This window comes from Apodemus sylvaticus, chromosome 16 (assembly GCF_947179515.1).
Source record: "Apodemus sylvaticus chromosome 16, mApoSyl1.1, whole genome shotgun sequence".
NCBI classification, from domain to species: Eukaryota; Metazoa; Chordata; class Mammalia; order Rodentia; family Muridae; genus Apodemus; species Apodemus sylvaticus.
In genome coordinates, this window is record NC_067487.1 from 33,903,526 (window position 1) to 33,931,337 (window position 27,812).

At 39.1% G+C, this 27,812-nt stretch overlaps 1 pseudogene; it reads right to left on the reverse strand.

The window, feature by feature from the left end:
- LOC127667122 (UDP-glucuronosyltransferase 3A2-like) lies at positions 1-27,812 on the reverse strand (annotated as a pseudogene).

Sequence of the window (27,812 nt, forward strand, 5' to 3'; positions counted from 1 at the left end):
TTATGTCTGCTTTACCTTCCTAGCTCCACTCAGACACCTGGTCACAGCACCAAGAACCTTTACAAGAAGCCACAAGGTTCCCAGCGTGAGCCCTAGCAGAAAGAGCAAGACATCCAGCAGATACTGCTCATGCCATGGTTGCTTGAAGGCATAAGGTTTGAGATGTGCTGCACCCCCTGTCTGCAGGATGTGGTCTATCCAGCCCACAAGCCTCTGGGCGGGGGTCAGTGGGTGGGACTGCCTGATAATCTTGGAGGCCATTGCTGCAGACTTGTACCTGTGGACACAGACAGACAGAGGGTGTTACCAATAATTAAATCTTACATCATAAACACACTTACATACAAGCATCTCTCTCTCTCCCTCTCTCTTTCTCTTCCTCCTTTCTCTTTCTCCCTCTCTCTTTCTCTTCTTCCTCCTCCTCCTTCTCTCTCTCTCTCTCTCTCTCTCTCTCTCTCTCTCTCTCTCTCACACACACACACACACATATTTTGAGTGTATATCCATAAGTCAGCTCTAAACAAAATCTGTTGGCAAACTCTTAATATTATTACTCAAGGTACATCAGAACATTCCCATGGCACAATAGATAATCCCCTTCAAACCCATGCACAATTGGAGAGTTGAATGCAATTGGTTAAAGAGTAAATAAATAAATAAATAAATAAATAAATAAATATTTTATATTTTATGGTTGTGAGCCTAGCCTTTCATGGCTGAGCCATCTCTCCAGCCCAAATAAATATTTTAAAAAGAGAAATTCAGTTTAGAGGGTGCTGAGGGTGCTGTTTGAGGGAATCCTGGGAGAGGAGAGAGAAAGAGACAGAGACAGAGAAACAGAGACAGAGAGACAGAGAGAGAAGTAGATTTGGTCAAAATACACTACATATAAACAAAAAGTTTCAAGAATAGGTACAAAAATCATTTTTACAGTTCAGTATAAAAGAAGAGTGATCATAACTAATTTTTGAAGGGAAAATATTTAGAAGGAGAAATACAATAGCCATTGGAGGTGGATGGAGGGAGGAAACTGGATCCGAGGGGACAGGGACTCCACAGGCGTCAATTATCCTGGACCCATGGGTGCTACTGAACCACCAACCAAAGAGCATAGAGAGGCTGAACCTAGCCTCTCACCACAAACATGTGTAGCAGATGTGTAGCTTGGTCCTCATACAGATCCCCCAACAACTAGAGAGTGGGCTGTCCATGACTCTGTTGCTTGCTTGTGGACTCTGTTCCCCTAACGGGTCTGCCTCATCTGGCATCAGCAGGGTGGATGTGCCTAGTCCTGCAGTGACTTGATGTTTTAGGGTGGGTTGTTAAGGGGGACAGATGTGCCAGGTGAGTTAATAAGGAGTCTAGCCCCCCTTTTTGGAGGAGAAGAGAGTGGGGAGATGCAAAGGGGCATATCAGAAATGGGTTGGAAGGAGGAGACAGCAATCAGGAAGTAAAATGAATGAATAAATAAACTACTGGAAGAAACAAATTCTTAATGGTTAGTGCTGCTTCACCTTAGGACCTTCAGTGTAGGTTGCTTCTTGGATTTCTGGAAACAGGATAGGATATTTTTAAAAAAGCTAGCAGAGGTTGAGAAAGTGAACTGGGCTAGCTGAGTGAGAGGAGAAGGCAGTGGTGCAGCAGACAGTGTTAAGAGACACTTGATGCAGAAGAAGCTGAGCTGAGAAGGTAGACTAGAACAACCTTTACTGTTTAGAGCTGCTAATGTTGGGGAAACTGGGAGAAGAGACTGCTTAAATAGAGGGGAATTGAAAGAGAAGCCTTTGAAGGGGCTCACCTAGAAACTGGGAGGAGGGCTGGAAGGGAGTTAAGATTATAGAAGAGAAAAACACACACACAATTTATACCTTATAGCACAGAGAGAATGAGCATACTAAATACGTGAACAGATGTAACAGATGTATGTCTGATTTAAGCCATTAGGACATTGAAACTTAACTGGGTATTCCTGTTGGGTTATTAAGTCACTGTGCTGAATGGGCAAGAGCTCTGTGGGACTCCAAGCTCCTGCCCAACTTGTGATAGCTTTGTAAAATCTTCCTTTATAACAGACCTTTTCTGAGCCCTAGGAACAGAATATAACTCATACACACTGCTTCTTTGTGTGTGTGTTTTATTGCTGTAGGGCAGACAATAACAATTCAGGTGATGGAGATATTTCAAAGGGTCAAAGATAAAGTCCTTAGGGAGATCAGCAACAATAACATGTAAAGGTCCTCTCCTGTTTCAAAGGGAATCTCCTATAGGTACAAAATAAATAAGAGGCCATAAAGATACTGTGTAATTAAGAATCAATCATACCACCATCGGCAGGAGCATCATTCAGCACCTCATCAAAATTAGGATTAATAGCAAAAGAAAAGCAGGACCTTCAAGACTCACATGTATATTATAAAATATACAACAAAATTCTGGTTTCACTGGAAAACAGAGTACACAGACTAAACTATATCAGGCCTGCATTTTGCCTAAGGGACCACTATCAAGAGAGCTGCATACCTCTTGTCTTCTATGACTTTTTTTCATTTTGAGTGCAAGCATTTCCACCTTGAGTGTCTGTAGCTGAATAGAAACACCGATGTTCTTTGCTTCTACTAGGACCATGTTTTCAGGTTGGTCAGTAAAAAATGGAATCCCCACCATGGGTACTCAGTGCTGAATGGCCTCATTTACACTGTTCATGCCCCCATGGGTGACAAACAGATGAATCCTGGGGTGAGCTGTTGCAAAAGGAAAAGTTGGTCCAAGATTTCTCTATGTAAACTTCAGATACTGGGTAAACCAGCATACCCAAGAAATATCCATGTGCTTCACAGGATGGACTTATTAATTTTGCTCTTGTATTTGCAATGTTCCAGGTTATGATATCTAACCTTCCCTCTTGCAGAGAAATGCCTTACTTCAATACAAAGACATCCAACTACAAATAGAGTGACAAGCCTCTCCTCCTGTTTCCTCTCCTCCTATTGATCCTGTCACTTCAGCTGACATTTTTCACTTTTCTCCTATCTGCCTTCCCTTGCTTTCCATACCTGCTCTCTTATAAAGCTTATATTCCATGTGCTGTACAATCTGCTTCAAGGAAAGCTTTCAAAAGGGAATGGTAGACCAGACACTCCCAGATGTATAGGTCTTGTCTATCAATTTGAGAATTGCTCTTTCTAACTCTGTGAAGAATTGAGTTGGAATGTTGATGAGAATTGCATTAAATCCATAGACTGTTTTTGGCACGATTACCATTTTTACTATATAAACCCTGCCAATTCATGAGCATGGGAGACCTTTCCATCTTCTGAGATCTTCGATTTCATTCTTCAGAGACTTGAAGTTCTTGTCATGCAGATCTTTCATTTGCTTGGTTAATGTCACACTAAGATATTTTATAATGCTTGTGACTATTGTGAAGGGTTTTGTTTCCTTCATTTCTTTCTTAGTACACACTTATCCTTTGAGTATAAGAAGGGTACTGGTTTGTTTGAATTAATTTATATCAGCTGTAGGAGTTTTCTGGTGAAATTTTTGGGGTCAATTAAGTATACTGTCATATCATCTGCAAATAGTGATATTTTGACTTCTTCCTTTCCAATTTGTATACATTTCACTTCCTTTTGTTATTTAATTGTTAGAACTAGAACTTCAAGTACTGTATTGAATAGATAGGGAGAATGTGGGCAGCCTTGTCTTGTCCCTATTTTAGTGGGATTGTTTCAAGTTTCTCTCCATTTAGTTTGATAATGGCTACTGCCTTGTTATATATCACTTTTCTATGTTTAGGTATCAGCCTTGAATTCCTGATCTTTCCAAGACTTTTAACATGAAGGGATGCTGAATTTTGTGAAATATCACTCCATGTTGAAAGCAATCAAACATGTCTAATGATCACATAGAAAAATCCCAAACTGTACCTCACACAAATTATACCCATATTCCCTGGAAACTGAGCCTTTTTACTATGTCCTCAAACACCAGACATTAATATATAAGTGTCTAACTTTTCACCCCGTAGCTGACAACCAAGATCTGTCTACATGCTTACTTTCATATTTCTGTTTTAGAATTGCTGAAGTGGTCTCACATCATTGTGAGAATCGTGGCAACAAATAGTACCAACTGCACCAGAAAGTAGTTATACTTCAATATTATCCAAGATGGTGTTAGATTAGTCCTAGTCAATGTTATATACTGTTATGTCAAAGCAACATAACTCATTATATCTAATTAGGGATGTGAGACCTGTCTGAGTTGGAAAGAATATGGAGGTTGCTGCTATAGTCAGTCTAGAGTGCAGCCTGATCCCTCAAAGAAGCTACTATCCTCCAGGAGCCGCTATTGCATGCCTCCTGGAGACAAATCTTTACCTATCATCAGCCTTCTCTTCTGCCATTCTGAGCATTTAGACATAGGATATGAATTAAGTCCCACAAACATGTGACTGGAAGTAAAGTAACAGGTCTAGGGGGAGCTTACCCAGAAGGTCGGTCTGTGGAAGCCAATCCATGATTTTGATATTTGGGGCCAATGTGACATCTTTGGGCCAGTGGGAATCCTTATATTTCCATAGCACCCCTTGAGGGAGGCAAGCAAAGGCACTGTTCATCTCTTTGATAACTTCCTTGGTCTGATGCCGGCTCACTATGGAGCCCAGGGCCACAAGGACAAAACCTGAGTCTCCAAACTGAGTGATGAAATTCTCCAAGTCCTAGAAGAATAACAGAGGGAAGAAGGCAAATGAGGTGTTCTGTAAAAGCCAAGGCAGCATGACATGAAAGCAGGCTGGGTATTGAATAAACCCATGCTTCAGTTGCTTGAGTTTTGTATGATAAAATCCTTTCCTAGGCCCTGTGCAGCTGTGTCATGTGTACTGTGTTCATGTTTACTGCATGAGTTAGCAGCCTTCTGTTCACATTGAGCTCTCATAAATTGTGTAGCCTGGGTTTTACTGACAGAGGCCTATTTCCAAAATTTTCACAATCTTAGGTACAAAACTGAGTGAGGGGTCACCAAAAAGTCACACATAAACCTAAAATTTGAGGTGAGGTGGCTTTGGGCAATTCTATGTTGCTCAAGAAATCAGTGTCCCCATATCATAATGTGGAACTACTTAGGTTGATGCCCAAATAGCTTCATATGTCCTCAAACCCCCAATATTAATATTGGAAGTGTCTGACTCCTCGGCCTTTAGGTGACAAGCAAAATATGTATGCATAGATGTACATACGCATGTACACATATACAAGATTTTATCTGAGTGACTGATTTCTGTTGCTTAAAGTATAAGCTGGGGAGTAACCTAGTTGTTAAGAGTAATTGTATGTTTAATAAATTGAAGCCACCTACAAACTTTTTAACAGTAATTGTATTATTTTATTATTATGCTAAAAATATACAATACAATATATAAAATTTCTTCACCAGCTTTGTTCTATAATTTCTTGTCATATTGTTTTGTTTTTGTCTTTGGTTATAGATCAATAATAGACTCATAGAATTGGTTTAGAAGTATTCTTCCCTGTACATCTGCCACTGATTAATAAAGGAATTGCCATTGATTCTTAATTGTGTCACTTAATTTTCCACTTAATCTATGTTATATTAGACTTTCTTTTCCTTTTATTAATAGATTTATTTATTTATTACATACAAGTACACTGCAGCTGTCTTCAGACACACCAGAAGAGGGCATCAGAGCCCATTACAGATGGTTGTGAGCTACCATGTAGCTGCTGGGATTGAACTCAAGACTTCTGGAAGAGTAGTCAGTGCTCTTAACCACTGAGCCATCTCTCTAGCCCCTATATTAGACTTTCTTGATTTTGTTTGGCTTTTCCAACCTAATTTAATCTCACAAGTTTCAGATTTTCTGTCTGTCTCAGGGTCAGATTTGTCAATAGATATCCATATTAATTTGTCCATTCATTTAGGTCATATAAGTTAATGACATACCATGTTTGTGTAGTTCCTTTAGAATTTATTGTTTTAAGGCATAGCCCGAGGCGGACATAGCAGGGGTCTCAGACGATCAGGCCCTGGACTGCCCCCAGGCCCTGGGCTGCTCTTTGGGCCATCTGTGTGCTGACCCAGCCAGGAGGTTGTTAGCCCAGCAGACTCTCCCAGCACTCTCAGGGAACTCGCACAGGCCACCATCCTAGCCACCTGACACACCCAATTAACACCCACAGCTGAGGGGAACTTTGCTCCGACATTGGCCTACCAGGCTTTTGCCTAGACTCAGGGCCTGAGCAGCTAGGCTAGCCTTGTGTGCACCAACCCGGTTGGGAGTTCTGCTGCCCAGCAGAGAGATCAGCACGCAGAAAAGCTCCCTGCAGCATACAGCCTCAGCACTCCCTGAAGGAGCAAACGGGCACCTCCTGGCTCACAGACACAATCTGGGGCAAAGAACACTAGGGCTGCAAGGGCACCCAAGAGGAGGAAAGCACATCAGCAATCAGCAACAGGGGAAACCCTGCCCTCCAGTGTTGCAGAAATAGCCCTAGAGCCTCTCAGGAGGCTGAAACACCAGCCGGAGTCAAGAACAATTAGCTCCAGAGAACAAGATGGCAAAGGGCAAATGCAGGAATGCTACTAACAGAAATCTAGGCAATATGGCAGCATCTGAACCAAACTCTCCAACATCAGCAAGTCCTGGTTATGCCAACACACCAGAAAAACAAGATTTGGATTTAAAATCATTGTTCATGATGCTGCTAGAAGAACACAAAAAGGACATGAATGAATCTCTTAAAGCAATACAGGGGAACATGAGTAAGCTAGAAACCCGTTTAATGGAAACACAAAAAACACGTAAAGAAATGCAGGAGAATAAGGCCCAAAGATAGAAGCCAATAAAGAAGAAAGGCAAAAAAAACTTAAAGAAATGCAGGAGAACTTGAGTCAACAGGCAGAAGTCATGAAGAGGAAACACAAAAATCTCTTAAAGAAATACAGGAAAACACAGACAAACAAATGATGGAACTGAGCAAAACCATCCTGGACCTAAAAACAGAAGTAGAAACAACTAAGAAATCACAAAGGGAGACAACTTTGGAGATAGAAAACCTTGAGAAGAAATCAGGGGCCATAGATGCAAATATAAACAACAGAATACAAGAGATGGAAGAAAGAATCTCAGATGCCGAAGATACCATAGAAACCATTGACTCAATTGTCAAAGAAAATGCAAAATGCAAAAAGCTTGTATCCCAGAACATCCAGGAAATCCAGGATACAATGAGAAGACCAAACCTAAGGATTATAGGTATAGATGAGAGTGAAGATTTACAACAGAAGGGGCCAGCAAATATCTTCAACAAAATTATGGAAGAAAACTTTCCTAACTTAAAGAGAGAGATGCCTATGAATATACAAGAAGCCTACAGAACTCCAAACAGACTGGACCTGAGCAGAAATACCTCTCGTCACATAATAATCAAAACCCCAAATGCACTAAACAAAGAAAGAATATTAAAGGCAGTAAGAGAGAAAGGCCAAGTAACATATAAAGGAAAACCTATCAGAATCACACCAGACTTCTCACCAGAGACCATGAAAGCTAGAAGATCCTGGGCAGATCTCATGCAGATTCTAAGAGAACACAAATGTCTGCCAAGACTACTATACCCAGCAAAACTCTCATTCACCATAGATGGAGAAACCAAGATATTCCATGACAAAACCAAATTTACACAATATCTTTCCACAAACCCAGCTCTGCAAAGAATAATAGGAGAAAAACTCCAATACAAGGAGGGAAACTACACCCTGGAAAAAGCAAGATAGTTACCTTCCTTCATCAAACCCAAAAGAAGATAACCACTCAAATATAAAAAGAACATCAAAAATGACAGGAAGTAATAATCACTATTCCCTAATATCTCTTAAAATCAATGGTCTCAATTCCCCAATAAAAAGACATAGACTAACAGACTGGATAAGGAAACAGGACCCTACAATTTGCTGTATACAGGAGACACACCTCAGTGTCAAAGATAAAAACTACCTTAGAGTAAAAGGCTGGGAGACAATCTTACAAGCCAATGGTCACAGGAAACGAGCAGGAGTAGCCATTCTAATATCAGATAAAATTGACTTTCAACCTAAAGTCATCAAAAGAGACACAGAAGGACATTTCTTGCTGGTCAAAGGAAAAATCCACCAAGAAGAACTTTCAATTCTGAACATCTATGCGCCAAATACAAGGGCACCCTCATTCGTAAAAGAAACTTTACTAAAGCTCAAAGCACACATTGCACCTAACACAATAATTGTGGGGGACTTCAACACTCCACTTTCCTCAATGGACCGATCGGGAAAACAGAAACTGAACAGGGACACAGTAAAACTAATTGAAGCTTTGGACCAATTGGATTTGACTGATATTTATAGAACATTTCACCCTAAAGCAAAAGAATATACCTTTTTCTCAGCACCTCATGGTACCTTCTCCAAAATCGACCACATAATTGCTCACAAGACAGACCTCAACAAATATAAGAAGATCGAACTAATCCCATGCCTCCTATCAGATCACTATGGAGTAAAAGTGATCTTCAATAGCAACAAAAACAACAGAAAACCCACATACACGTGGAAACTGAACAATATTCTACTCAATGATAGCTTGGTCAAGGAAGAAATAAAGAAAGAAATTAAAGACTTTTTAGAACACAATGAAAATGAAAACACAACATAACCAAACCTATGGGACACAATGAAAGCAGTGCTAAGAGGAAAACTCATAGCCCTGAGTGCCTCCAAAAAGAAAATGGAGAGAGCATGCATTACCAGCTTAATGACACACCTGAAAGCCCTGGAACAAAAAGAAGCTATTTCACCCAGGAGGAGTAGAAGGCAGGAAATCATCAAGCTCAGGGCCAAAATCAATCAAGTAGAAACAAAGAGAACCATACAAAAAATCAACAAAACCAGGAGCTGGTTCTTTGAGAAAATCAACAAGATAGATAAACCCTTAGCCAGACTGACCAAAGGGCACAGAGAAAGTATCCAAATTAACAAACTTAGAAATGAAAAGGGAGATATAGCAACGGAAACTGAGGAAATCCAAAAAATCATCAGATCCTACTACAAGGGACTGTCTTCAACACAACTGGAGAATCTGGAGGAAATGGACAATTTACTTGACAGATACCAAATACCAAAATTAAATCAGGACCAACTAGACCATCTAAACAGTCCCATAATGCCTAAAGAAATAGAAGGAATCATAGAAAGTCTTCCAACCAAAAAAAAGCACAGGACCAGATGGTTTCAGTGCAGAATTCTATCAGACCTTCAAAGAAGAGTTAACACCAATACTCTTCAAACTATTCCACAAAATAGAAACAGAAGGAACACTACCCAATTCCTTCTATAAAGCCACAATTACGCTGATACCAAAGCCACACAAAGATCCAACAAAGAAAGAGAACTTCAGACCAATTTCCCTTATGAACATCGATGCAAAAATACTCAATAAAATTCTTGCCAACCGAATCCAAGAACACATCAAAACGATCATCCACCATGATCAAGTAGGCTTTATCCCGGGAATGCACGGTTGGTTCAATATACGGAAATCCATCAATGCAATCCACTACATAAACAAACTCAAAGAACAAAACCACATGGTCATTTCATTGGATGCTGAAAAAGCATTTGACAAAATTCAGCATCCCTTCATGCTTAAAGTCTTGGAGAGAACAGGAATTCAAGGCCCATACCTAAACATAGTAAAAGCAATATACAGCAAACTGGTAGCCAGCATCAAACTAAATGGAGAGAAACTTGAAGCAATCCCACTGAAATCAGGGACTAGACAAGGCTGCCCCCTTTCTCCTTATCTTTTCAATATTGTACTTGAGGTACTAGCTCGGGCAATTCGACAACATAAGGAGATCAAAGGGATACAAATTGGAAAGGAAGAAGTCAAACTATCATTATTTGCAGACGACATGATAGTCTACCTAAGTGACCCAAAAAACTCCACTAGAGAGCTCCTACAGCTGATAAACAACTTCAGCAAAGTGGCAGGTTATAAAATCAACACAAGCAAATCAGTGGCCTTCCTATACTCAAAGGATAAGCAGGCTGAGAAAGAAATTAGGGAAATGACCCCCTTCACAATAGCCACAAACAGTATAAAGTATCTTGGGGTGACTCTTACCAAACATGTGAAAGATCTGTATGACAAGAACTTCAAGACTCTGAAGAAAGAAATGGAAGAAGACCTCAAAAAATGGGAAAACCTCCCATGCTCATGGATTGGTAGAATCAATATAGTTAAAATGGCCATTTTGCCAAAAGCAATATACAGATTCAATGCAATACCCATCAAAATCCCAACTCAATTCTTCACAGAGTTAGAAAGAGCAATTATCAAATTCATCTGGAACAACAAAAAACCCAGGATAGCTAAAACTATTCTCAGCAACAAAAGAAAATCTGGGGGAATCAGTATCCCTGACCTCAAGCAATACTACAGAGCAATAGTGTTAAAAACTGCATGGTATTGGTATAGTGACAGGCAGGAGGATCAATGGAACAGGACTGAAGATCCAGAAATGAACCCACACACCTATGGCCACTTGATCCTCGACAAAGAGGCTGAAATCATCCAATGGAAAAAAGATAGTCTTTTCAACAAATGGTGCTGGTTCAACTGGAGGGCAGCATGCAGAAGAATGCGAATTGATACATTCTTGTCTCCTTGTACTAAGCTCAAATCTAAATGGATCAAGGACCTCCACATAAAGCCAGACACTCTGAAGCTAATAGAAAAAAAACTGGGGAAGACCCTTGAGGACATCGGTACAGGGAGAAAGTTTCTGAACAGAACACCAATAGCGTATGCTCTAAGAGCAAGAATTGACAAATGGGACCTCATAAAATTACAAAGTTTCTGTAAGGCAAAGGACACCATCAAGAGGACAAATCGGCAACCAACACATTGGGAAAAGATCTTCACCAATCCTACATCAGATAGAGGGCTAATATCCAACATATATAAAGAACTCAAGAAGTTAGACTCCAGAAAACCAAACAACCCTATTAAAAAATTGGGTACAGAGTTAAACAAAGAATTCTCACCTGAAGAACTTCGGATGGCAGAGAAGCATCTTAAAAAATGCTCAACTTCATTAGTCATTAGGGAAATGCAAATCAAAACAACCCTGAGATTTCATCTTACACCAGTCAGAATGGCTAAGATTAAAAATTCAGGAGACAGCAGGTGTGAGAGAGGGTGTGGAGAAAGAGGAACACTCCTCCACTGCTGCTGGGGTTGCAAATTGGTACAACCACTCTGGAAATCAGTCTGGCGGTTCCTCCGAAAACTGGGCACCTCACTTCCAGAAGATCCTGCTATACCACTCCTGGGCATATACCCAGAGGATTCCCCACCATGTAATAAGGATACATGCTCTACTATGTTCATAGCAGCCCTATTTATAATTGCCAGATGCTGGAAAGAACCCAGGTATCCCTCAACAGAAGAGTGGATGCAAAAAATGTGGTATATCTACACAATGGAGTACTATTCAGCCATTAGAAACAATGAATTCATGAAATTCTTAGCCAAATGGATGGAGCTAGAGAACATCATACTAAGTGAGGTAACCCAGACTCAAAAGGTGAATCATGGTATGCACTCACTAATAAGTGGATATTAACCTAGAAAACTGGAATACCCAAAACATAATCCACACATCAAATGAGATACAAGAAGAATGGAGGAGTGGCCCCTGGTTCTGGAAAGACTCAGTGAAGCAGTATTCGACAAAACCAGAACGGGGAAGTGGGAAGGGGTGGGTGGGAGGACAGGGGAAGAGAAGGGGGCTTACGGGACTTTCGGGGAGTGGGGGGCTAGAAAAGGGGAAATCACTTGAAATGTAAATAAATTATATCGAATAAAAAAATTAAAAAAAAGAATTTATTGTTTTAAATATTAATGGGTAGTTTTTAACTTTAGGGTTTAATCATTTGCTTGTTCTTTCTTATTCATTTTTCACTGAGTTTAGTGGTTTGTCTACAAAGTCTGATACTTACATCAGCAGCAACTGTCTATTTTGCTTTTGACATGCTTCTTAAAGAAACATGTGGTCAAATGCCCTACAGAGTAAATTCCATACTGCGTTGTCAGGCATTCCTTCCAAACATTTCTTCCCACCCTTCTCTTTGATACTATTCCATCTTTTTATGCGCCAATATCTGATTCAGTTGTCTAGAAGGTGAGCACTCTGTCAATCACATCTAGATCTCTAAATGTAAATGAATCTGCTATCATTGGAGATTCAATCAGGGAACCCAGATGACAACTGTCTTGCTTCCATATCTATATATTGCAACCCCTACTCCCCAATTTGGGGTTTAAGAAGATTTTATCCAAAACCCATAGCTGACAACTCCTTCCAGCAATGAAAAAAAGCAATGGCATTCAGTGATCACTTCCCAAACCCTTTTTCTCATTCAGTTCAAGGAAATGTAGGGACTCTGGCACCCAGTAGAACCAGAAGAAATCTGTACCCTCTCTGCCTTTAGATGAAAATAGGAGATACATCACCTTCATCACTTCAGCATCTTGGCTACCACTGTATAAAAACCCACGTGATCATTCCCAGCAAGGGACAGGGATTTATAGAAGATAATGTCTATGAAATGGCAAACCCACAGTGAGAGGTAACAAGCATTCAAAGACTATTAGTTCTCTGTACTCTTAATTTGTCAGTGCTAGTGATTTTGAATCTGTACCAATCATGAAAACTAAAAGACATCTTTAATGGTTTACAATAGCTGAATGAAGTATAAAGGGCCCAATAGACTGGGGACACAAAATGACATACACAGTTCTTGGTGCTGCTCCTGCTAATTCTATCTAGGTATATGCCTTCTAAAAAGTGTATATGGTTCTTCATGAAAAACCTGCCTCCTTAACAAATATAAAATATACAAACATTTGCTGCATTTTGTGTATGTAAATATATATATAATCAAAATTCAATTGGAAATATCAACATTAACTAAAAGATTTTTTCTATCAAATTCAGGACTACAGAGAGACAATAGAAACTCATACCTCTTACCATATATTCAACCTCAGCATGGGATATTCTGACACTGTACTTACACAACCCTAAAAATGTAGGCTGCAAATAAACTCCTTTACTTTAAGGTACTTCCTTTCAGGATATCTCTGCCAAGTGACAAGTCCCACCTGAGTACGGAAGGCCTCTGGATGAAATATAAATTGAGAGCTATGTGTCACTCACTTGGGGTGTTGGCTGAACAGGTTTGTCCAGTAAGACTCCCACATAGACAGTGCTGGGAAACAGAAGATGAGCAAAATCCAAGGCAAAGTCAGAGTTGACAAACCACAGCTCTGCTTTTAGCAGAAGGTCAGACAACACTGGGCAAGAGCCTTTGGCAAAATGTTCCTGAATTGTATTGTCATATTGAGAAAGTATTTCCCTTCGCTTCATGGACAAATCAAAGAACATCAGTAAGTTCTTCACTTGGTCCGTTTGGTCAGTTATACTGGAACCACACACTGGAGCATAGGACAAGGGGACACTTGGTAACCCAAAGTCCATAAAGCTGAATTGCATGGGAAGAAAGAACACGAAGCGTTTCCCAAGTCTTTTGACAATCAGCAAAGAACAGAAGTCTATTGAATCTAGAAGTACTAGGTCAAAGTTCTCATTTTTCAAGAACCCCATGATGTTCTTTATGCTTAAAAAGTGACTGCATAAGTCTGCAATGAATCGATGAATCTTTACACGGCTGTGATGGCCATACCTATAATAAACAAATAAATAAAACATAAAACCAGAACGGGGAAGTGGGAAGGGGTGGGTAGGAGGGCAGGGGGAGAGAAGGGGGCTTACGGGACTTTTGGGGAGTGGAGGGCTAGAAAAGGGGAAATCATTTGAAATGTAAATAAAAAATTATATCGAATAATAAAAAAAAAGCACAAAAGTATGTTGAGGAGCTTTTTCACACTATTTGGAATGATTTTATTCTCAATGAAAATATTCTGCAGCTAGATGAATACAAGCCTATAATTCCAACACTCTGGAAATGGAGACAGGAGAATCAAGAGTTTAAGGTCAGTCTAAAGATTGTGACTTTGAGGCCAGCAGTATTTGGGCTAAATAAAATTGTGACTCACTTAGAGAAAAATGTTTTCTAATACAATTTATGGAATGAAGCCTTGGTGCCTGAATTTTTTTTTATTCTGTTTAAAGGTAGACAGTCATACACCTTGGTCCCAGCAGAATGGCTCCTGCAAAGAAGGGTGACAAGAAGAAGGACCAGTTTGCACCAATGAGGTGGACTCGACACCATCAACATTCACAAGTGCCTCCATGGAGTGGGCTTCAAGAAGCATGCTCCTCGGGTACTCAAAGAAATTTGGAAATTTGCCATAAAGTAGATGATGCCACATGTGTGCACTGACACCAGGCTCAATAAAGCTCTCTGTGCAGAGGGAATAAGGAATGTTCCATATTGCATTCAAGTACATCTGTCCAGAAAACATAATGATGATGAGGATTCACCAAACAAGCTCTACACACTAGTAACTTTTGTGCCTGTCGCCACATTCAAAAATCTACAGTCAATGTAGATGAGAAGTACCCTATTGAACACCAAATAAAGTTGAAGAAGGTTTAGGTTTTCCTTTTGGTTGTCTGCAGCATGGGTGGAATTTTCGGGTCTAAAGGGTATTATTGGAGAATTATCTGAGACTCTCTGTTCTGAGTACATGGGATATTAGAAGTATGGGAAGCATTCTTTTCACAGAGGTCAGTATATTACTTAGGACTATGGTTTTTGTTTTTTTGTTTTTTTCAGGCAGGGTTTCTCTGTGGTGCTGCATGTTCTGTAAACTAGGCTGCCATCAAACTCAAAATCCACTTGCCTTTTCCTCCCTAGTGTTGCAATTAAGTGTGTGTGCCTCCCTGCCCAGCTTGTTTATGTCTTTATCTACAAAGCTAAGGTGTTAGGTCTCATTTTTATGCCAGTTGTATGTGTGCACCTAAGGTTCTGGGGTAAAGATTGAGTTTATAACTTAAATTTTCTGAATCTATGTTGTTTATGTCCCAGGAATTGAACATGGGTTGTCAACCCTGCCTTTCCAGCCATCTTTGCAAACCAGTCTATCTCATCTCTGCAATGTATTGTGTGACCTTAAGACAGCATTTTTAAAAAGCCTGTAAAAGACCTCCACATAAAACCAGACACACTGAAACTAATAGAAAAGAAACTGAGGAAGAGCCTTGTCACATGGGCACAGGGAATTGTTCCTGAAGAGAACACTAATAGCTTATGCTCCAAAATCAAGAATTGACAAATGGGATCTTATAAAATTACAAAGTTCCTGTAAGGCAAAAGACACTGTCAATAGGACAAAATGGCAACTAACAAATTGGGAAAAGATCTTTACCAACCCTATATCCAACAGAGGGCTAATATCCAATATATACAAAGAACTCAAGAAGGTAGACTCCAGAGAGCCAAATAATCCTATTAAAAATGGGGTACAAAACTAAACAAAGAATTTTTATCTGAGAAATACTGAATGGCTGAGAAGCACCTAAAGAAATTTGCAACATCCTTAGCCATCAGGGAAATGCAAATCAAAACAACCCTGAGATTTCACCTCACACCAGTCAGAATGGCTAAGATCCAAAACTCAGGAGACAGCAAGTATTGGCGATGATGTGGAGAAAGAGGCACACTCCTCCATTACTGGTGAGATTGCAAGCTGGTATAACCACTCAGGAAATCAGTCTGGTGTTTCCGCAGAAAAGTGGCCCTGATACTACAGGAGGACCCTTTTATACCACTCCTGGGTATATACCCAGAGGATTCCCCAGCATGCAATAAGGACACATGCTCCACTATATTCATAACAGCACTATTTATAATATCCAGAAGCTGGAAAGAACCCAAATGTCCCTTAAGGGAGGAATGGATAAAAAAATGTGGTATATTTACACAATGGAATACTACTCAGCTATTAAAAACAATGAATTCATGAAATTCTTGGGCAAATGGGTGGAACTAGAAAATATTATCCTGATTGAGGTAACCCAATCACAAAAGAACACACGTGGAATGCACTCACTGATAAGTGGCTATTAGCCCACAAGCTTGGAATACCCAAGACACAATTCACATATCAAATGATGCCCAAGAAGAAGTAAGAACAAAGTATGGATACTCTGGTACTTCATAGAAAGGGGAACAAAATCCCCACAAGAGGAGATACAGAGACAAAGTTCAGAGCAGAGACTGAGGGAAAGACCATCCAGAGACTGCCCCACCTAGGGATCCATCCCTTATACAGCTACAAAACCAAGACACTATTATTGATGCCCACAAGTACTTGCTGACTGGATCAAGATATAGCTGTCACCTGAGAGGCTCTACTAGTGCATGACAAATATAAAGGGGACACTCTCAACCAGCCATTGAACTGAGCACAGGGTCCCCAATTGGGGAGCTAGAGAAAGGACCCCAAGGAGCTGAAGGGGTTTGCAGAACCATAATGGGAATAACAATATGAGCCACCCAGTACTCCAAGAGCTCCCAAGAACAAAAACATCAACCAAATAGTATACATGGTGTTATCCATGGCTCTAGACCTATAGGCAGCAGAGAATGGCCTTGTTGGACACCAAAGGGAGGAGAGGCTCCTGGTCCTAGAAAGGTGTGATGCAGCAGTGTAGGGGAATACCAGGACAGGGAAGTGGGAAGGGGTTGATTAGGGAACAGGAGGAGGTGAGATGGCTTATGGGACTTTTGGAGTGGGGACTAGGAAAGGGGAAACCATTTGAAATGTAAATAAAGAATATATCTAATAAAAATCAGTACAGAAAAAGAATGATTTATATTAAAAGCTTTGGCACCAACATTAAAAAAAATAATCATTAGTGTTACTTCCTATGTTTCTATTCACAAAATAAAGTATGCTTTTTAATTAAAAACAAGAAGACACATATAAAGTCATTTCCAGTCCTCTTCCTCCTACAGGGAGATATATCTTTACTTCTTAGTAATATTTGCTTATGAGAGGGGGAGAGAGGGAAAAGGAGAGGGAATTTTAGGTGACCATGTAGCATCAACCTTCCATCTGAATAACAGCTGTTCAACAAAACCTTCAATGTTAATCATTCTGGTATAGGTATTTCTGCAATTATTACATAAAAATTTAAATGGAATACAAGCAATAATTTTAGAAAATTACACCTTGTATTGCTCTACATTCTATTACTATATTAGAGTAGTTTAGTTTGGGTGACTTCATACTGAAAAGAATTTTACTTGGGTCACAGTTGTGGAAGTTTTGGCATATGGCATCAACAACAGTCAACTTGGGTAATGGCATCATGATAGGCATTGTTGAAAGCAAGTGTGCCTAGAAGTGTAAAGAGAAGACAAAGAACAAATGTATATTTCCATAGTGCCTGCTACAGGCACCGACTCAAAGTCCAATGAGGAGTACTTTAACCATATAAGAGGAGGGCTTTAATGACCTCCTACTAATGTGTCCTCTTAAAGGTCCTGATACCTCTACACAGTTGTATTGAGCACCTAAGCTGTGACAGACAAACCCTTGAAGACAAAGCACAGCTGCTGTGACTTGAAGTTGAAGACACAGCTATGATTAGAGGGCATTGAGGGGTATCATGGAAACCTAATAAAATAGATTATTTCTAAAACGTGTGTATGTGTGTACACACACACACACACACACACACACACACACATGCATCCACACACATAAAGGCAATCTAAGTAAATTTGCCAAATAATGGAGTAGACAGTGTCCCAACTGGACATCTCTTGTCAAATCTCTCCTTCCCTTTAGGGCTCAAGGAACACCGAGGAAGAGGAGGGAGAAAGAGTGTAAGAGCCAAAGGGGATGGAGAACGCCAAGAAAATGAGGCCATCTAAACATGAGCAAAGCTCATATGAACTCAGGAAGACCAAGACAGCATGTAAAAGGCCTGTATCAGGCCATACATATACATACATACATACATACATACATACATACATACATACATACATACATACATAATATATACATTCATGTGTCATACATGTACACATACATACATATATACATAAATACATATACATACATACATATCTACACATATACATATATATGTTAGATAAGTATTTTTGTGGGATTTCTGAGTGTGAAAGCTGGTGAATCTTGTGACATTTCTTTGGCTCTTTTCCATTTGCTTGTTTTTCTTATCTGATTCTGATGTCATAGTTTTTGTTTTATCTTATATTTTATTTTGTTATTTTTTATTATTATCTCTTAGAAACTTGTTGGTGTTCTAATAAGATACAGAAAGGTAGTGAATCAAATAGAGAGGAACTGGGAAGAGTAGAGGGAGGGGAAACTGTAATCAAAATATATTATGTGAGAAAAATTTACTTTCAATAAAAGGGAGGGGGAAAAGAAAGCTTTTAGATGAGTTTAATAGGAAAGGTCCAGAGAATAACACATTCATATACTAGGGAGTTTGAAGTGGAAATTTCTAGTTTCAATAACAACTTAGTTGTGTCACATGATGTTTTTCTGCAACCAGTCTTATAAAAACAAGTTTTGCTGAAGCAGACACATTAGAGGATGTTTTGCTGAAGTGGACACATTAGAGGATGTTTTGCTGAAGCAGACACATTAGAGGATGTTTTGCTGAAGCAGACACATTAGAGGATGTTTTGCTGAAGTGGACAATTGAGAGAGCACTGATGTTTAGAAAGAATATAAATATAACCGTGCAGACATGAAAGGATGCTCTTGTGTTGTATCAACTTGCCATGCTTTGTTGGTTTTGCAGATCTTTGCTTTCATTACTTCATAGAGAGAAACATGGCAAAGAACTTCTCATGGTATTCTGGATGCTTCCTGACACCTCCTCAGACTCATGCTGATTCCTCCTAGCATCAAGGTTTCTTATGGGTCAAGCTGCTGCTCCTGATTTGTGTTTGGTGTTGGCTGATTGTACTGGACTGCTATTACTGATTTGTGTTTGGATTTGCCCAAAGAACCACTTCTAAACAAGTCTACATTGCCTTATTAACCATCTTTCTTCCCTATCTTTGGTAGTGAGCAAAAAGGGAGGTTGAAGCATTCAAGAATTCTAATTAAAATAGGTTTTGAAAACACTAAACCTACAGGTGTTACCTCCATTAGTGAATTTACATAAGAAAGTAACAAAGTACACTGAGGAAGGTGGCTCTTCTTTCCTTGAATAGAGAAGTTGAAGTGACAATATTAGCACAGATGACAGGAAACTTGTTGACAGGTAACTTGTAGATGCTAAGGCCTAAGAGGCATAGCGCCCACTTTGAAGAGAATTACTCCAGCCCATCGTTTACCTAGCTATGAATCTTCTGCCTTGCACAATCCACACACATCCATCCTTGTATCCATAAACCTACATAGTCATCCATGCTCTTAAGCTCATTCTAAGCATCATGCATCCATCATCTACCCACTTTTAAGTCTTGATTAGCAATACATTTGTTCAAAGAATTGGAACAAATTACCTGCTATGACCTAATTCTTCTACAAGGAGACGCAGACAATTATCAAATTTCTTCTGATCTTCAGGTAGATGCCAATTTATAAACTTCTATGATGGTTTTTCCTTTCTAAAATCTACGAAAACACCAACTGAGTAAAATTTACATTTATCACAATATAACACACATTGTTATGGTGATAGACAATTTAATTAATGTCACATCTTTGTGGAAATTTGATGTTTGTTTTCCAATGGGTTTGTTTTTCTTTTAATCTACTCAATTCTGCATTCTAATCATATTTCTTTATATTTTACAATAATTCAAGAATTTTCATACCATCTATATAATGAAAATTTCTAATAAATTTTTCACTTACAGGCATAGCCACTATTTTTCACTTTACAGTTAAGAAAACACATATGTAAACATCCTAAAATGATATAATTCATCAAGTTCTTCACCATTTTGAGTTAGAGTTTATTGGGGTTTTTTTATTATCAACTCATTTATTTTATTTTATTTTTTTATTTACATTGCAAATGATTTCCCCTTTTCTGGGTCCCCACTCCCCACAAGTCCCATAAGCCCTCTTCCGTCCCCCTATCATTCCATCCACCCCTTCCCACTTCCCTGTTCTGGAATTCCCCTATACTCTTGCACTGAGGCTTTCCAGAACCAGGGGCCACTCCTCCATTCTTTTTGGACATCATTTAATTTGTGGATTATGTCCTGGGTATTCAAAGTTTCTAGGCTAATATCCACTTATCAGTGAGTGCATACCATGATTGATCTTTTGAGACTGGCTTACCTCACTTAGTATGATGTTCTCCAGCTCCATCCATTTGTCTAAGAATTTCATGAATTCATTGTTTCTAATGGCTGAATAGTACTCCATTGTGTAAATATACCACATTTTTTGTATCCATTCCTCTGTTGAAGGACGGAAGTTCTTTCCAGCTTCTGGCTACTACAAATAGGGCTGCTATGAACATAGTGGAGCATGTGTCCTTATTGCATGCTGAAGAATCCTCTGGATATATGCCCAGGAGTGGTATAACAGGATCCTCAGGAAGTGACATGCCCAGTTTTCTGAGGAACCGCCAGACTGATTTCCAAAGTGGTTGCACCATCTTGCAATCCCACCAGCAGTGGAGGAGTGTTCCTCTTTCTCCAAGAAATAGAGTTTATTGTTAATTGCAAGTCAGTTTGATTGTAGTTCTCTGTTTCAAAGAAATACTAAGATGAAATATATGAAGTGTTATTTTGCTTGCTTGCCTTTTAGTTGCTATGCAGTTCATGTTTTTTGCTCATTTGATTACTTTTTGATTGTTTTGTGGTAGAGTCAGGTTCTTTCAACTCACAAACTTACTTCTTGAAGCTGCCAAGCACTTGGGTTATAAGCATATGTGAACACAACAGGTTTGGCCATGCTTGTCTGTTTGTGTGTTTGTTTGTTTGTTGTAGTAAATAGAAAGGTTCTACCTTCAGAGAAAATGCAAAAAAACAAAGAAGGAAGGAAGGAAGGAAGGAAGGAAGGAAGGAAGGAAGGAAGGAAGGAAGGAAGGAAAGGAGAGAGAGAGAAAAAAAGAAAGAGATGATGGTTGGAAGGAAGGACAGAAGAAAGAAAGAAAGAAAGAAAGAAAGAAAGAAAGAAAGAAAGAAAGAAAGAAAGAAAGAAAGAAAGAAAGAAAGAAAGAAAGAAAGAAAGAAAGAAAAGAAAAGAAAGAAAGAAAGAAAGGAAGGAAGGAAGGAAGGAAGGAAGGAAGGAGAGAAGGAAGGAGAGAAGGAAAGAGGGAAGAAAGAAAGAAAGAAAGAAAGAAAGAAAGAAAGAAAGAAAGAAAGAAAGAAAGAAAGAAAGGGAGGAGTGGAGCACCTGGGACAGAAGTCTGCCATTTGCACCAGGAGGCCTGAAGACTCCACAGCCTTCTGGGCACAGCCCGCCAAGAAAGAGTGATCTCCCAGCATCACTTTCACTTCTAAGCACAGAGGTGAGGTCTCTACCTTCTCTCTGGAGGGGAATTTCTAGGAGCACACAGGGCATAAGATCAGTGGATGAGCTGGGACAGAAGTCTTCCTACTGCCATTGGCACCAGGGAGCAAGGAAACTCCACAGCCTTCCTTGCACAGCAATCCAGGAGAGAGAGATCTCCCAGTAGTGCTTTTACTTCTGAGTTCAGAGGAGTAAGGACACAGGCTTATAGGCCTGGTTCTTTGAAAAATGCAACAACATAGATAAACCCTTAGCCAAACTAACCAGAGAGCAAAGAGACAGTATCCAAATCAGCAAGATCAGAAATGAAAAGGGAGACATAACAACAGATATTGTGGAAATCCAAAAAATCATCAGATCCTACTTTAAAAAAACCTAAACTCAACAAAAGTGGAAAATCTAGATTAAATGGTCAATTTTCTAGAGAGATAGCAGGTGAAATCAGGATCAAATAAATGATCTACACATTCCCATAACCCCTAAAGAAATAGAAACAGTCATTTATAGTTTCCAAACGAAACAAAGCCCAGGAGCAGACAGGTTTAATTCAGAATTTTAGCAGACCTTCGAAGAAGACCTAATACCAATACTCTTCAAAAAATTCTACAAAATAGAAACAGAAGGAACACTACCCAATTCGTTCTATGAAGCCACAATTACTCTGATACCTAAACCACACAAAGACTGAACAAAGAGAAAGAATTTTAGACCAATTTCCCTTATGAATATTGATGCAAAAATACTCAATAAAATTCTTGCAAACCAAATCCAAGAACACATCAAAATTATCATCCAACATGAACAAGTAGGCTTCATCCCAGTGATGCAGGGATGGTTCAATATACAGAAATCCATCAATGTAATCCACTATATAAACAAACTCAAAGACAAAACATGTGATCATTTCAGTGAATGCTGAGAAAGCATTTGAGAAAATCCAACACCTCTTCATGATAAAAGTTGTGGAAAGATCATGAATTCAAGACCCGTACCTAAGCATAGCAAAAGCAATATACAGCAAACCAGTAGCCAACAGCAACCTAAATGGAGAGAAATTGGAAGCAATCACACTGAAATCAGGGACTAGACAAGGATGTCCACTCTCTTCCTATCTGTTCAATACAGTAATAGAAGTTCTAGCCATAACAATTAGACAATAATAGGGGGTCAAAGGGATACAAATTCTAAAGGAAGAAGTCAAACTCATTTACAAATGATGTGATAGTATACTTAAGTGACCCAAAAAATTCCACCAGAGAACTTCTATAGCTGATAAAAAAAAAGTTCAACAAAGTGGCTGGATATAAAATTAACTCAAACAAATCACTAACCTTCCTATACTCAAAGAATAAAGAGGATGAGAATGAAATTAAAGAAGTGACACCATTCATAATAGTCTCACATTATATAAAATACCTTGGTGTGACTCTAACCAAGCAAGTGAAAGATCTGTATGACAAGAACTTCAAGTCTCTGCAGAAAGAAGTTGGAGAAGATCTCAGAAGATGGAAAGATCTCCCATGCTTGTGGATTGGCAGGATTAATATAGTAAGAATAGCCATCTTGCAAAAAACAATCTATAGATTCAATGCAATCCCCATCAAAAATCCCAAATCAATTCTTCATAGAGTTAGAAAGAGCAATTTCCAAATTTATCTGAAATAACAAAAAACCCAGGATAGTGAAAACTATTCTCAACTACAAAAGAACCCCTGGCAGAATCACCATCATAGCCTCAAGCAGTGGTACAGAGAAATAGTAATAAAAACTGCATGATATTGGTACAATGACAGGCAAGTAGATCAATGGAATAGAATTGAAGACCCAGAAACGAATCCACACACCTATGGTTACTTGATATTTCACAAAGGAGCTAAAACCATTCAGTGGGGAAAAAACAGCATTTTCAACAAATGGTTGTGGTTCAACTGGCAGGCAACATTTAAAAGGATGCAAATCGAGTCATTCTTATCTCCTTGTACAAAGTTCAAGTCCAAGTAGATTGAAGACTTCCACATAAAACCAGATACACTGAATCTAATAGAAGAGAAAGTGGGGAAGAACTTGAAGCACATGGGCACAGGGGAAATTTTTCTGAACAGAACACCAATAGTTTATGCACTAAGATCAAGAATTAACGAAGCCGGGCGGTGGTGGAGCACGCCTGTAATCCCAGCACTCTGGGAGGCAGAGGCAGGCAGATTTCTGAGTTCTAGGCCAGCCTGGTCTACAGAGTGAGTTCCAGGACAGTCAGGGCTATACAGAGAAACCCTGTCTCGAAAAAACCAAATCAAAAAAACAAAAAAAACAAAAACAAACAAAAAAAAAAACAAGAATTAACAAATTGGACCTCATAAAATTGCAAAGTTCTGTAAGGCAAAGGACACTGTCAATAGGTCAAAATGGCATCCAACAGATTGGGAAAAGATCTTTACCAATCCTATATCTGATAGCCGGCTAATATTCAATGTATACAAAGAACTCAGGAAGTTAAACTCCAGAGACCCAAATAACCCTATTTTAAAAAGTGGTATAGAGCTAAACAAAGAATTCTCAACTGTTGAATAACGGATGGCGGAGAAACACCTAAAGAAACTTTCAGCATCATTAATCATCAGTGAAATGCAAATCAAAACAACCCTGAGATTCCACCTCACACCAGTCAGAATGGACCAGATCATAATCTCAGGGGACTGCAGATGCTCTAGAGGACATGGAGAAAGAGTTACAGTCCTCCATTGCTGGTGAGAGTGCAAGCTTTTTAAAACTACTCTTGAAATCAGTTTGGTGGTTCCCAGAAAATGGATATAGCACTACCTGAGGACCCAGCTATACTACTTCTGGGCATATACCCCAGGCATATATTCCAGCATGTAATAAGGATACATGTTCCACTATGTTTGTAGCAGTCTTGTTTATAATAACCAGAAGCTTAAAGAACCCAGATGTCCCTCAACAGAGGAAGGGATACAGAAAATGTAGTACATTTACACAATAGAGTACTACTACTCAGCTATTAAAAACAATGAATTCATGCAATTCTTAGGCAAATGGAGATGGAACTAGAAAATATCACCCTGAGTGAGGTAACCCAGTCACAAAAGAACACACATGGTATGCACTCACTGATAAGTGGATATTAGCTCCAAAGCTCAGAATACCCAAAATACAACTCATAGACCACATGAAGCTCAAGAAAAAGGAAGACCAAAGGTTGGATACTTTGAACCTTCTAGGAAGGTCAATCAAAATATCCATGGCTCACAGACAACCAATAGACTGAGCATAGGGTCCCCAGTGGAGCATCTAGAAAAAGGACCCAAGGAGCTGGAGAGGTTTGCAGTCCCACAGGAGAAATAATAATATGTACCAACCAGTACTCCCAGAGCTCCCAAGGACTAAACCACCAACCAAAGAGTACATATGAAGGGACCCATGGCTTCAACTACATATGTAGCAAAAGATAGTCATTTCAGACATCCATGAGAGGAGAGGTCATTGGTCCTTTGAAGGCTCGATGCCCCAGAGTATGGGAATGCCAGTCAGGAAAGTTGGGAGGGGGTGAGCAGGGAAAGGGGGAATGGGATAGGGGTTTTTGGAGGGGTAACAAGGAAAGGGGATACCATTTAAAGTGGAAATAAAGCAAATACTGAATAAAAAGAATCTGGGGTCATCTCAATCATGGATATTAAACATTGAATATGAATGTTTGTTTATAAACATAAATATGAAGATAACTAGAAAACATTTCTTAAAATGTAGATCTCATTGAAAAATAGAAACATTTATGTGATGTTGAAATCTTTATGTAATTAGAGTCCTAAATATGGTAGGATACATCTTTCCAACAGTACTTTCAGACACACTGGACATAAGAACTCACAATGATCAAGAATAACAAGTAGTGTTGGCTAGGAGCAACACTCAAGTAATAAGATTTTTAATCTATTTTTATTGCCAGAACAAAAATACCTGATATTATCTAATATATATTTTTTAAAAAATTATTGAGATGGCTCAGCAGTTTAAAGTGTGTAGTACTCTTGCAGAGAACTCATGTTCAGTTACCAACACCCACACCAGGCAGATCACAAATACCTCTTAAATCCGAGTCCAAGTGACACAACCATGTCTTTTGACCTTCTTAGACACTTGCACTCACATTCAAAAACTCACATGCAATCATATGCAAATATACACAAACTGAAAATAAAAAATTTAAAAAATATTTTGCTCAGAGTTCTAAAGATTGACAATCCGAGATTGGGCAGAGGCAACTGAACAGCCTTTGATGGGCTATCACTGCATCACAGCACAGAAGCGCCATGTGTGGTACAAAAGTCACAAAATAGAAAAAAGAGGCAAGGGAAGGGCAGCTTCATTGCACAATAAACACCTACCCAACTGAGAACAAACGCACCCCTGGGAAGACGATGTAACTCCCTTCCAAGTGTTTTGTTTGTTTTTTTGTTTTGTTTTGTTTCGTTTGTTTTGTTTTATTTGGCTATGTGGGTTTATTTTATTTTATTTTTTATTGAATATCATCTTCATTTACATTGTCAATGGCAAAACCTTTCCCTATTTCCCCCCTCCCCAAAGACCCCCAGTCCCTCCTCCCACCCTCTGCCTCCTCATATATGCCTCTCCATCTGACTCACAAACACACACACACACACACACACACACACACACACACACACAGCCTCTCCCATTTGATTTCCCTTCATGGGCCAGTCAGATTTTACTAGGCCTGCTTCTAATAGATCAATAATTATTCACCATTATGTCAAAAACCCTGATTCTAGCACACTAAAGTTTGGGGTGCCTACTGTAATCATAGTCAACCTGTACCACAAGAAAGTAAAATAGAGAACTTATAACACATGTGGCCAAGACTATATAGCCTAAAACTTACACACATACAAACACACACACATACATTCATACACCACAATTTAACTGAATAAGGTCACATACGGAACTTTTGTCAAATGGTTCTATACAAAAGCCATCATTTATTATTTGGGTAATTTATTGTAATAATTGATTTTAAAGATACCTGTGATGTAATCATTTTCATAAAGAAGTTTGGTCACATTGTGGTCACTGCCATGAAGAATTTGTGATACAGGGCTCATCACTAAATAATGGCTTCCACCTAGAAACAATACACAAAGTTCATTCTTTTTTTTGGTGATTAAGGAAAAGGGTTCTGATTACCAGAGATAGCTGACATAAAGAAATCCAAAACTAAGTGTCAAAACAGAGAATGCCTCAGGATGCCTTGAAAGAAACCAGCTCTTCCATATCCTCAATTACACTGTAGGTAATGCCCCCCCAAAATGAACCTAGAGCTTTGGCCAATAGCAATCTTTCACCAATGTCTGAAGGTAATGCCTGGAAAAATAGCTCAACAATAAAGATTGCTTGCTGTTCTCACAAATTACTTGGGTTCAGTTCTCAAAAGTCATGTGATAGCTTACAACCATGTGAAAATCTAGATCCAGGAGAACCAACAAATTTTTTGGCCTCCACAGGATTTCTATGTGAATAATATATTAAAATACTTGAGGGAAAAACACTGATAAATATAAAATAAAATCCTTTATAAATTTAGACATTCTTCATCCTCTGGTACATGTGTATTTTACACTGTATCTTTCCATCACTGCTGTCATTGGGCTCAAAAATAGTACTGTAATCATAGAAAATATATCACAATATATTGGGCAATGTATTTGTCTAGAATTTTATGTTATTGCTGAGGACAGAAAAGCAGTATATAAAATATTAGGGAAATGAATTTTCATAGGGATAGAGGGTATGGAGGCCCCATTTAAGTTTCTCTTCTTGGACTTGAGTTTATAACCTTTAGAATAAAGTTATCAAGGATCACTATCACGCCTAAAAAACCCTTAAGTGGTCACAGAAAAAAACACCAGATGCATGAGAAACTCAGGCAACATGAATTCTGTTTCAGTCTTGGGCTGCTAAATAAAGAGGATACTTAGGACAGGAACAAGTATTATCACACTAATGTCTTCTCCCCAGCCACAGTTTCTTTAGAACATTGGTTTTGAGTCAAGAACTGAAGCAGAGAAAGACAAATTAAGAAAAGAAGAACTAGAAGTTGTAAACCAAAAGCTGAGAGGTCAGAGTGTTTGGAACAGGAAGAACCATGATGATTAAACCCGGGCAGAACTTCAGTCAAGGAGACGGAACTTCTCTGCAGAGTGAACCACTCCTTCCATGCCAT